The sequence below is a fragment of the Phaethon aethereus genome (assembly GCF_964289735.1).
Source record: "Phaethon aethereus genome assembly, chromosome: 21".
Lineage (NCBI taxonomy): Eukaryota > Metazoa > Chordata > Aves > Phaethontiformes > Phaethontidae > Phaethon > Phaethon aethereus.
The window spans coordinates 3,877,934-3,890,815 of NC_138597.1; positions in this window are offsets into that span (position 1 = coordinate 3,877,934).

A 12,882-nucleotide genomic window follows, 5' to 3' on the forward strand; every position below is an offset into this window, starting at 1 on the left:
ATGTGCTTTCTGTTTTTATGAATGTGTCTTTTAGTGCATGAACATCTCCAGGTGTCTCTCTACAGACCTAGCAGGACTGGTGTGTAGGTCTCACATGGTAGATATTGGCACTGGTATTCCAGCTACAGCTTTGGGGAACAGCCTCCACATCTAAAGGGAGGACTGATTTACTTGGAGGTTTTTCCCTGCACAAACACAAAGCATTTCCTTCTTAAATTGGGGGGTGGGATGCAGAGGTCTTTTAGCTAGAAATTCACTGGGTGGACAAGCCTGTCCCACTGTGCAGGGGCAGGTCACATAATGGCTGCCTGTTAATCCTGTAGAAATACAGCAGTTTTCTTTGATCTCTGTCACTGAGGATCACAGAGGAATTCAGAGTCTCCCAGCCATCCCTTGCTGCATTTTATATTCACCACTTACCTACATTTTGTCTAAAATGCTCTCAATTTCCCCCTCATTGTGTGCTTTCTTGCCGTTCCTCACTCCAGTTCATTGATGGCTTTTTAATAGCACAGTTAGAGTTGTCAACACAAGCCAGAGGACAATTTCATGTGTCATACTGTCCCAGTGCATCCTGGGAACTCCATCTGGCTCAAGCAAACTTATTTCATTGAAATAATCTCTCCTCCCTGCTAGTTATTGAATCGTCTTGGCTCAATGGCCCCGCTCAATATCAACTTTTCATGCTTAATAATTAGTGCTGGAGAAAAGAGTTTCATTGAATAAGTGTTTAATGTCACACATGATTAGGAGACACAGAGATGACCTAACTAGGCAATTCAATTTGGGGCTGCAACTGTTCAGATGAGGGACAATTAGGAACATGTTCTAGACTGTGGATGTACACTAGTCAGTGCCTGCAAAGTTATTTATGGGAACTATACCCTTCTCTTCCATCCCACTTACTCTGATCTTGCTTCAAGGCCTAGAAACAGGTGTTAGCCCTTATTTTTCCACCTGAGGTGTGCCATTACCCCATGTATGGGGGGAAAACCCTATGTTGCTACCAGTTGATTGCAACGATTGCTGCAATTCTCCATTTAACTTGAGTCACCAAGTTTGGTAGGAATGTCCAAACAAGCACAAACAGGCACTGAGCCTTTAAATGTCAGTGTGCCCATGACTGAGCCCCAAACCACATGCTCTTATCCTGACAAGAGCAGAAATTCAGAAAATGACTTGCAACAGTGAGTCTTAGATAAGCTATAGAAGCAAACCATACAGCACATAGCGATTTGTTTGCCTGTCTCCTTGTCTCTATCTATCTACCACTACCTACTTACCTATTTGTCTGCCCACTGCTGTCAGTCCTTCCAGCCAGGATGTTTGTGTACTGTGTTAGTGGCTGATGTATTTAGTCCCCAGAGGCCCTCTAATATCCCCTATTGCATGTATGGAAAAATGAGATTCAGATTAAAAAAAGAGACAGACCAACAAATATATTTAGGAGTGAAGATGAGACACAGCGCCTAATTATTCTGGGGGATCTCCTAAATTAATTTGCCATGGGATACTTAAATTGAGTTCTCCTAGTCCTGGGATTACTGCCCTGACAACCTCCCTTCCTCTGCGTATTTAACTAGTTACAAGCACTCTGCAAATGACTTGTGCTCTCCATGCTCACAGTGACTGAAATCCTGTCTTAAAGCACTTCCTACAAAAGTGAATTTTCCCACTTAAAATTCACTAACACACCAATCTACTACATCTTCATACATATCACATGCTGCTTTCAGGAGTGATAATAAGAGAACTTGCTCAATGAAACCTATATTCATCCCTTTCTCTGGCTCCCTCATCCCTCTTCCCACAGAGCCAGCTCCCCCACAAACTGTTCAGTGCAACATTTTTAATAGGATTTGGAAAGCACTTGATAGCAGCTGTCACCCCTTTACACCTGCACACAGTCTGCACTCTGCTCTTCCCCATAAACAAGCACATCGATCTATACTCTGCAAGATGTATTTCATTTGCCTGGAACTCCTGATCTGCCTGTTTGTCCCAGAAGAAAGAGTGACTAGATGAGAAATGTGTTCCCTGTTTATAGCAGTATTTTATGAGCAAGAGATTGATTTGCTATGATAGCCACCAACTTTCCTATCTGGAATCCCAGCAGTGCCCTGAACAGCCTCTTATTCCTACCTAAAAGATGCCTGTAAATACAGAGCACCATTCCTCACCCTGGGTCATAAACCAGCAGAAAACCCAGCTCACCTCTGTGCCTGTTAGTCGGGTACAGCAGGACAGGTTTTCCTCTGGGCTACAGGCTGGATGTTCCTTGAAAGGGACAAGGACGGACAAATGGAAAGGCACAGACAGAGTAACAGTAACCCATTCCTGCTTTCTAAAAAACTGCAAGTCAAGTTTTGAAAAATGAACACTGTTGCCCCTTTAAGATGCTACAGGTCTTGAATCTGTCCAGAGTGATGGAGTCACACAGGGGTTGCAGTGATGCTGCTGGTGCAGGCTGCCGGAAACGCACCGCTGTAGTGAGTGGAGTTTTCCGCTGACTTCAGTGAGCATTGCTCTGCGCATGCTAACAGAAATGCTCTGCTCCCTGCAGTACAGTCGCGTCTGGGGAGGAACACAACTGCCACTTAAACTGCGCATAATGATGCGACACGCAACGATGTCTGGGCTGTGTGAGTCTGTCCCTGCTCCACTGAAGTGAGACAAGGTTTTTCCACTGAGAAGAGAGGAGCTGTGCCAGGCCCCCCACTATTGTAAGAGCCAGGAATGCAATGGGAAGAACAGGAAAGCACGGATGGGCAGGATGTAAATACATACACAGCAGTTGGACAAATCTCTGCAACTGATGAAAAACAACACTACAACTTTTCAACAGCTGGTCATGATAGAGAAGGTGCCTATCCTGCACATGTGCGTTCTCCATAACCAAATGTCATGCTGCGCTTTAATTTCAAGCTGGCTTGGATGGAGGAGTGCTACTGAGTTGCTTCCATGCCTGGAGCTATGGATCAGCCTTTGATCTATTAAAATAAATACATCATTTCCCTGAGACACCATGGAGAGCTTCCATCTGACAAGTTACCCTTCTTAGCTTTTTGATGCTGATGTGACCACCGTTCAGGGTAGCCTGCCTGCAACCAAAAGGACAGACTAAAGTCTTGCTTCTTGGATGCAAGAGGCTGTAACCAGCATACTCAGAGAATGCAATCTCTAAATTAAGAGGCAGTGATGCCAGTGTAAAACTATGGATCACATTGTGCTCTTTGTGAGAAATGTGGAGGTCTTTGGGTCCCCCAAAGCACACAGTACAATACTTGGAAAGCAAGTTGGCCAACTTTGGGCCTGGACAGTGGCTCGGCCAGGGACATTATTGTTTTCACAGACCAAGACTATTCCCAAAGCCCATCACTGTAGGCCCTGGCAGAATGATTGCAGAGGGGAAGGCTGAGTAGGGAAAGGTGATGGTCAAATTCTATCAGAAAAGAAATGTCCTTTTCAGTCACCTGGAGTTCTCCCCTACCAATTACAAAATAATGAAAGAAATCTTTAGCCTGTGATGGCTTCCCTCAAGGCACTGTCAGCCAGTGGGGACTGCCCTAAGCTGGCAGACCTATTTGTCTGTTCTGGTATTTTTCCTAGGCAATTTGACTTTCAAAGTGATTACTTGGGTGTTTCTATCAGTAAGCTAGTGGGGATCCGGACACTCAGCACCATCCTCCATCACCAGGAATCTTTAATTTTCAATTAAACAATTGGGAGTCTTTTTATTTTGCTAATTTCCTCTCAGTCCTAGTGCTGCTGCAGCAGCAGGAGAGAAATAAAGGGCAGCAGAACACATCAGGACTATCACAGGTTATCAAAGTGAGATTCAACTTCGTAAGATTTGTAGGCAGTAGGGACTGCTGTAGAAAAAAAGTCGTGATTTCTCAGCTGCTTTAGGGTCCCTGGCCAGAACTTCAGCTAATAAGAGTCTGCTTCTTGAATAGGATCATTTCAGGAAGACTTTAGTCAGCTGTTTTTTCTCCACTTCCTTTCCTCACTCTGTATATTATTCATGTTAGGATGTGTACAGTAAAGCAAGATGGCTTCTTTCTTTCCAACCTGATCTTCACAGACAGACACAGTGAAAAATTATGCAAGCAGGCACTAAAATGAAAAATCACTTGGATGAATTAGGGACTTTATTTCATTGTTTATTTGTGGGAGTTAGAAACTTACCCTGGATCAGACTGTATTGCACATGGTAATGAAACACAATTACCTATTCTTCTCCATCTCAGATGAGAACAAAGAAACCTGAAAGTTCTTGGAAGGTGAAGGAGATGGAATTAAAACCAGATTCTAAGGAAAAGGAGAAAAAGACCTTTGAAAGAAGTGGAGGCACTGGGAGCTTATTTTGCTTGTGAGATCTCTATTAAAATGAGACATTATTTCAGAGGCTTCCAGTCCTAGCAGATAATTAATGAAATTAAGGTGAGGATTTGCTGCTAAATATTTGCTCATGCTACAGGGGAAAGAAACAGTGCCAAAAACACCTGGAATTTTATGGGCAAATAAATCAAGAGAGGTGTCTCAATTACTCAGGCTACAGAGGGGAAAAATAGCTCTCCTTACAACAGAGAGTTTTCAGTAGTGGCAAAAACTCGTACCTTTTCAAAGCAGCCCACTGTCAGCGCCCAGCTTTGCAGTGTTTAAAATACTGGGACCACCTCTAAAGCACTCTGGGGCTGTGGATAACGTAATCAGGAAATAGCCAAAAGGCTGATGTTCTCCAAGCTGCAAGTAGATTTGGATGCTGCGGTTGGGAAGGTGATTCTGGGAACCTTAAACAACCTCTCTCCAAATTTTGCAGGATTAACAAGGCTAGATGAAGCCATCATGACAATGGTTGTTAGGTAGGACTTAGTCACTCAGTCATGATGTGACATGGGGTGTGCCACACACATATCTCCCTTATACTGCTGAGCTCCCTGGGCAATTAACTTCTCCAATTAATCTGATTAATTTCAACGTGTATGAAAGATGCCTTGTAGATTTTCCAGCTCTGGCAGTTTCTGAAACAAAAATTAGTAAGAGTCACTCCAAACTGAGGAGATAGGCAGCCTGGGTTAGAGTCTTTAGCTTGTGTTAGGCAGAAGGCCAGACTGGGTGATCAAAATGTTGCTTCCAATTTTAATGTTCATGACTGACACTTCATTGTGCTATTGGGGGTCAGTAATCACTGAGGCAAAGCTGTTGCAGAGGCATAAATGTATGCCAGCTTTGGCCACTAAGGTGAACACCCAAAAAACTAGTGACACCAATCATTGGTACATTTGGAAGCTAGTCTACAGGACGCTTACAAGTAGATTTAGCCTTTAAAAAGGACTTGAATCCATACTAAGCAAGCTATAGGAGGGATGAGTTTAGCCCTTTTTATAACACTCTTAAGCACAGAGTTAATTTAGGGACAGTCAGGCCAGCCTTAGGTGCTTTGACGCTTTAGTCAAACTGGGAAATGCCTGCCCTTCAGCTCTGAGCTATTTGCACAGTGAGCAACTATTAAACCTTTTACTGCCCTAGGCAGCCACTTGCCTGGCAGAGATGGCCCCAGGGTCCAATACAGCTGCAAGCTGTAAATGCCATCTGCTGGAATGACATGTGCAATTAAACTAATTAAGCTGCAGATAAAATAGAAGGGTGATCAGCTCCCACCCTGCAGGCCACACACCATCATCAACTGGGATCTGGGAAGAACATCCCTCAGACCACTCTTCTTCATGCCATGGGATTTACAACAGTTAGTTAGGTACAGTACACCTACAGTACACCTTTTTGATGCACCTATCACTAAAAAGTATGTGAGTAGAAGACAAAATAAACTTCCAGACCACTCTTCCATGGCAATTCCCAGGTATGTGGGGATGAATGACATACAGTAATACCAGGTCATCACATCTGCATTGACACTGCTAAAAAATAGGGTCAGCAGAGAATCCAGAGGTTTTCCAAGGGTCTTGCACTCAGGAGGCAATTGCAGGTTACTGTGTGACAGACTGAAAGCCTACATTGAGGAGACAGTTAATAAAAGCAGGACTAGAAGAATCAATGTGTTCTGACACACCAGTGACAGATTGGAGAGAGGGACAGATTTAATATCCTAGCTTTATTCTTTCCCAGCCTAAGGGCCCTGAAATTGATTGAATAAATTAAAGCATTGCTGTGGATGACACTAGAGTTAAGGTCGTATCAGCACTTCCATCTTAACTCAGCTCCTGCGCAATTTTATTATTACAATTTTCAAGAAGAGGAAAAAAGCAAGAAAAGGAGGGAATTACAGAAAAAGGACTAAATAGATAGTTCTATCTGGTGTGCTTTTGCAATCAAAGGATAAACAGGCCATGTCAGGCTACTCCTAAAACTACCATGTGCTCATTCTGTGTCACGGTCAATCTCTCTTTGCAAATAGTGAGCAGAAAAATAGACTTTGAAAAGAAAAATGTACAGAGAACTCACAAAAAAATAAAGCTGTAGGCCAAATTAATCTCTGTGTAGCTTCACTTGCATGCAAAATTATTCATTCTTTTGTTACTAAAAGCAGCTAAGGTAATTGCAGATGAACACTCTTCCACTTTTATTCTTTATTATCTCTTGGCAAGTCTCTCTCAGAGTCATCAATAGGATTTTATGTCACAGCAAATCCAACTGTTTAAATAGAGTCAGGTGCTATGACAGAATTGGGCCCTTCATTGAGTTGGTCTGATCATCAGTATTCCCAGGGCACCTCTCACCCGCATATAGAAGAAGTGGGTCTGGAAAATGCTCAATATTTTCGTTAAAGCACTAGGCACATTCATCCGAGGGAAAAAAATAACCTCTGCACCTCCGAAACAGTGCCATGTCTCTTACCAAATGAGATTTAAAACTGCGCTGCATCATTTTCATTTTTATAGGCTGTGTCATTGTCCAGACTCCTGTACCAGCCACCACTGGGTCACTAGCGTCTCAAATATTACCAAAATGCTACCCAGACATCTGTTTACATACATCTGGCTAACAAATAAGAGGCCAGTACCCCATGCTCTGAAAGTTGTGTATTACACATAATAAAGACTGTGTAGAGCAAATGGCCTCTGCTGTGTAGTTCTTTGCATTAGCGCTTAACATCACAGCCTCTAGGAGAACGTCAGCTCCAACAATGGCAACAACAAAAACGTGCTTTCTCTCATTTTTAAATTTCATTAAACTCACTGTGCACAAAGCTCCAATGCTAAAAAGTGTGAATGCTTAGCACATTGCTCATTTCAGCCATTACCCATCTGACCCCGGCTCCCTCCTTATCTTTTTAGCAGCATCTACAGGGCATCAGGGAGCAGTTTCGACCTTCTTTCTGTGTGAAGAAGCAGGTGCTCAACAACTTCACACAGCATAACATTTCACCAGACAGCACAACAGGGAAATTCACCACCCTTCCCTGATTGGCAACTACCAAAAAGCAGAATGGTTCCCGATAGCTGTATCCCAGGATGCTTCGGGATAAATTTGCACATGAGAATGTAGTACGTGACTGCTCTTGTCTTTAATGGAGTCACATGGCTAAAGTTCCAAAGAGCTACTTGGAAAATGTTGAGACTTCATGTGTAAAAATGAGAAAAATGTACACAAAATGGTTCAGATCAGCACTCAAGTGAGGTACAAGGCAAAACAAGTTAGGACATTCAAAGCAGGCACATTACCGTGCACCTCACCTCTACGCCAGCCAAACAACATGGGTTAAAGTCAAAGTATCTGAGTCACCCCTGTATTAATCTGCATTTATACCATCCATTTATGGGGGTAAACACACCAGTGATTCAGGCACTCAGTGTCAGCCTCCGTGGGGACTTCAATGGCTCTGTCAGCTTGTATCTCAGTCCACAGGCTGTTTGCCCATGAATTTAAATATAGATTGAACGTCAATGCCTCTTTCCACAAATCAAGGCTTCTCATTTAAAACATTGCACTTGCATGTTAAATAGAGACTAATTAGACACTCAAAGGGAGGACAAATCTAATTTGACTAGAAGGATACGGAGAAAATTAATGCAGTGCTATGGCAGTATGGAAAAAAGCCTTTCACGTTGGTTAAAGTGGAAACAGAATAGGACCTGATACTCGCTTCCTTGTGTAAGTCCCTTACACCCTCCTGGTTTCACTGCAATTTGGGTCATCATTTACATCAGTATACAAATAGCCACTCTGGTGCACCAGCATCCTACACACATTGCACATTTGTGCAGGGGGACACAGACTTCACATCCACTGTGCCTGTATATGCTATTTTTTAAATCATCTGCCAGAGTGGTAGGAGTAAGCTTACTAGCCCTGCTTCCTGAGCAATGTAAATGATGGATTTATTCTACTATAACACAGCTATCACCCCCAGAAAAACCACACATCTTTTTATGAATAATGGAGCCTTCTGATGGGTTTCGCTAAATAAAACGAAGCACAGTTGGCTAAGCAATCTTTGGAGGCTACTCTTTAAACATCAACAGCTCATAGCATCCTCAGGCAGTGGAAGTTTACGTATCTCTCTCTGGAAGTTAATATACTCATTAGTTTTAGGCTGAGGGACCAGATGGCAGCAGACTTGCCTTTCCTTGGACACAGGTGGTAGAGTCTGCACTGCCCTTCATTAAAGGCTTTGAGTCTGTTAAAGAAACTAGTAATTGATCTAAAGATCCATGTCAAAGGATGTTCCACGAGGGCTGGGTTTCCCACCACACACAATATCATTAGTAAGTAGCCAGCAGAGCATAGAAGCTGAGAGGAAGAGGAAGGGAGGCAGGAGGAAAAACAAAATTCATGTTCCCGGCTATGATTTTTATTAGAACCATGCAAAATGTAAATAATGACAACTCAAAATAGGAAAGCTCACATACTTTGGGGTACAGCCTCAGGTTTGAAATTCATCCCAGGCTGAGCCAGAGGCTCGCCAAGACTTGCAAAATTTTGGAGTAAGCTTGGGTCCAGTGCAACATCATCCAAGGCCCAATTTCAAACAGAAGGTGGCAAATTTAAACCTGGCTTCAGTTCTGATCAGGCCTCTGGGAATTCACGATTTCCCTTCAGAAGACTGGCAACAAGCCATTTTACAATGGCTATTGCTAAGCCAGGTGGAATTGGTGATTTCAGCTAATTATCTGTGCAGCTATTTCTGTTCACACTCAAAAGAAAAATCAGGAGGTCCTCAGCAAACTGCAGCTGGAGCATAATTGAAGGAGAGTCACCTCTTTACACATGCCCTGATCCCGATACACTCCAGCCATGAACTAGTCTAACCACACTGATGTGTCCTTTAATCCTCCAACTTGCACCTGATTTGGCTCTGATTCAAGCCTTCATCTGAAGCCTGCTAAGGACATCAAATCGTGACTGTTGAGCAAGAAAATCCTCCGTCACTACGTGGTTTTCAGGACAGAACTTGATTGAGTTTATATATCCCCTGTGATGACTCTGGGAGCATGAGCTTTTATCAATAGCAGCCTGTCTCCTCAACAACATCTGGCATCCTATTGCTGCGTGGTATCTGTTGGGGATGCCTGTTGATGTAGGGACACACAAGGAATTCTTCCGCCCTGCTCTCCTCTCACCCAGCATGCAGCTGTTATCTCAGAGACATGAGACATCCAGACAACAGATTCTTTTTTGACTGAGGATCAAGTCAATGCTGTTCCGCCAAACTTCATTTACAGCCCAGTCCCTTGATGCTTCTGGAGTTACACCAACAGAAAATCTAATTTTTTTACTGGTGTTTCTGTAACAGATTGCCCTATTGCATTGCAAACAATGAAGTGTGTTTCAGAATGCCAAAAAGCATCTAAAAAGGCCAGCTAGCTCTTTGTATCCTGGGAACTTAACTGCAGCTGCACAAACTGATTTGAAAATGTGCGATCCCAGGGTTCTTTCTTATAAAAGGTCTGTAAAGAGGTTATGCCGGAGAAATAGCTTAAAGAATAGTTAAGCGGCAGGCTTGAAACATCAGACACTTGCTACTCTCACCACCGCAGCTACTTATTCCTGAGATGGGAAGGCTAAGACTACAGAATCCTGTTGCTGCCCTGGGTCAGGCCCTCAAAACACTGCTGCTTCTCCATCTGTACAACAGGTAATGACATCTAAGTTTTGCAAAGTTATTCTTTGGCTAAACTAACTGAATGCTGATATCTCTGTATAATTTTAAGTACAAAGAAATCTCAGCAGCCATTTAAAATCAGGCTTTATGATTTAAAAACTCACTGGATTTCAGTAGCAGTATAAATATTACCACCATCGCCAAGGTCCTTTCCATACTCTGTGCCCAAATCCTGTAGCTCTAATAATCAAGGGAATGTTTAGTCTTCCAGCTGTAATATTTCGTGCCTTTTAGGATTCATCCCTGACAATAATTAAGTCTCATAAGGATGAAACTTAAATGAGCAGTAGCCTTTGGGGACTGTATTAGAGTGCTAACTGTGTTTGTGGTTTAAATATTAATGTCAAAGTGTAATTACTATCCGCTAAGTTTCAGGCTAGTGTTTGAAAACACATTTAGCTAAGCAGAAAGAATGAGCTGTACCAGTTGGAAGCTTCTGTACAGAAAGGATTAAAACCTAGAGTTGGAACAATTTCTCAACCAGCAAAGAGCACAAGGAGAGATGCTTGGTGGGTGTTCTTCATGCAACCCCAGCGTGTGGTGGCTTCCGACTGCTGGCTGACTCCAGGCAGAGCTCCCAACTTCTTCACGCAGCATGGAGAGGCAGAAGCCTCAACAGCAGCAATGCTATAGTACCTCATTTCAATGGGGGTCGTGGAGGTTGTGCGTCTACGTTACAATTGCAATGCAATCTACAACTGAGTCCCAGAGGAAAAAGCCTCATCAAATTGAATACCACTGTCATCTTCTCCTTGTAGGCTCTTTGCTTATTCCCTGAAGTCTGTGCAAGGGTCCCATTGAGTCCCCAAGATCCCTCTGGGTCTGAGTGAGGAAGCAAATAAGTATTAGTTCACTTACCACATCTGGACTCCCTGTGTAGCCTTGTGCACTGCTGGAATTCTCAGGGAGCATTCAACATCTGGCAGATTTAAGCCAGTGGAATAAAAGTGTACAGAGCATAGGGATGGTAAAAGCTGAAAGGGGGTGGGTGTGTATGCATGCAAATTAGGATTTGAACGGGAGAGAAGGATTCTGTGGATGCTAGCACTTGCTAGGGAAAAGCTACGTTGCAGTAGAGCCACAAATTGAGCCAGACACAGTAACACTACGCTCCCTCTAGGTCTTAAGCATGAAACACAGAGAGGCTGTAAGTCATTTCACTTCATCTCTGTTCGTTTCAGACAAATGGAGCAGAAAAGTCAAGCCAGAGAAAGTGGAAAGAGGGCATGAAATGGAGCTGACTTCGTAATGGCTCAGATAGTCTGGTTGCCTGGCCACTGGTTACAAGCATTAATAACATAAGCTATTCCCACTACTCCCAAACCTTTGTGTGATGTTAAAAGTGTGGACAGGAGGAGAAAGCAAGAAAGTAGAGAGCTAATGCAAATAAATCTTGCAAAACGTTTCCCAGAATGGAAACACTGAATGGGTTCAGAATGGCCCCAGAATGGGGCCAGTGTTTGCACAGAAAGATCTCCTCTCTCCAAGGGAAGACAGAGTGTCTCTGATCAGGACTTCCTTTAGAAGATCCTGAATGATTCTTGTGCCCTGGGCAGGATCAGGTGATGCACCTGATGCTTCTCAGACCTTTGCACAATAGATGAGGGTTTAAAGATGACTCCTCCAGTGCTTCCCTATGCCTCTGGGGACAGCAGAGGTCTGAAGGGCCATGCAGGCCTGGTGGGCCACAGATAAATCTTTCATTCATCATCTGTTGTAAACCCCAAGCATCTAATAGGATTTGGCAATTTAATCCAGCCAAGGTTTAGATGATCAAAAAAAATTTCTTTAAGTCAGCAGCACTTACAATGAAAGCTAGCCAAAAGTCTCAAAATACAGTCCCTCAGCAGGATGAAGCCATTATTCTTTCTTTTTGAGCTTATGTGTCTTTATTTTTATCAGCTCTCTGAGAGGAGGGGGAGGAAAGAAGGAAAAGGAAAATTTAAGAGCACGGATAAATTCTGCCTTGCTCAGCTTCTGCCCTGAGACAGAGCTATCTCCAATCTCTCAGTGACACGTTAGCCTTCAGAGAGATTGATCGATAGCTGGATTGCTGGGAAAGACTCATTGCCAGTGCCCTAATGACCAGAGAAACCTGCCAAAGGAACTGCAAAATTAACTCTGGTTCTAAATAATTAAGGGTTAGGTGAATATTTTCTTCCATTAACTACTTGGGCTGGTACCCCAGCTGCAGATTCTTTCCTGCCTTTGATGGACGATTGTACCTTCAGCTGCTTTGGGATGTGACACTGCATGCCCTGATCAGGCAATTTGGTCTCCTGGGTTCTGTTTCTGGCTCTCTTCTGGCAACATGCAAGATCTCACACAAACCTGGTGCACGTTTTAGGAGGAAATGGAGTAATCCAAAACGGAGAGCCTAGTCTGGAAAACTGAGCTTTCCTCTCACCCTGCCTCTGTTTCCACTCCTGTAAAACGGCTTCCTGCTCTTTGGAGAGTGCAAAGGATCTTTGCTGATGTTTGGTAAGGGCCCATGGAGCAGGCATGATAAATGATAGAGTAGATTTCCTGCCTGTCCCCACCTGGCTCTTTCACAACCCTTGAGCTGCGCCTTTACTGTTCTCTTTCACCATGGGTCAGTTCTGGCATGATACTAAGCACTTCCTGCCTCCATCCTAATCCTGCCTGCAACTGTGGAGTGAGAGTAATAAAAAAGTGATATAAATACTCAGTAAAAGCCACCTTTGCCGCAGTCACTGGGAGCTGAGGGCAGTTTATGCTTCTTAAAGGGAACTTCA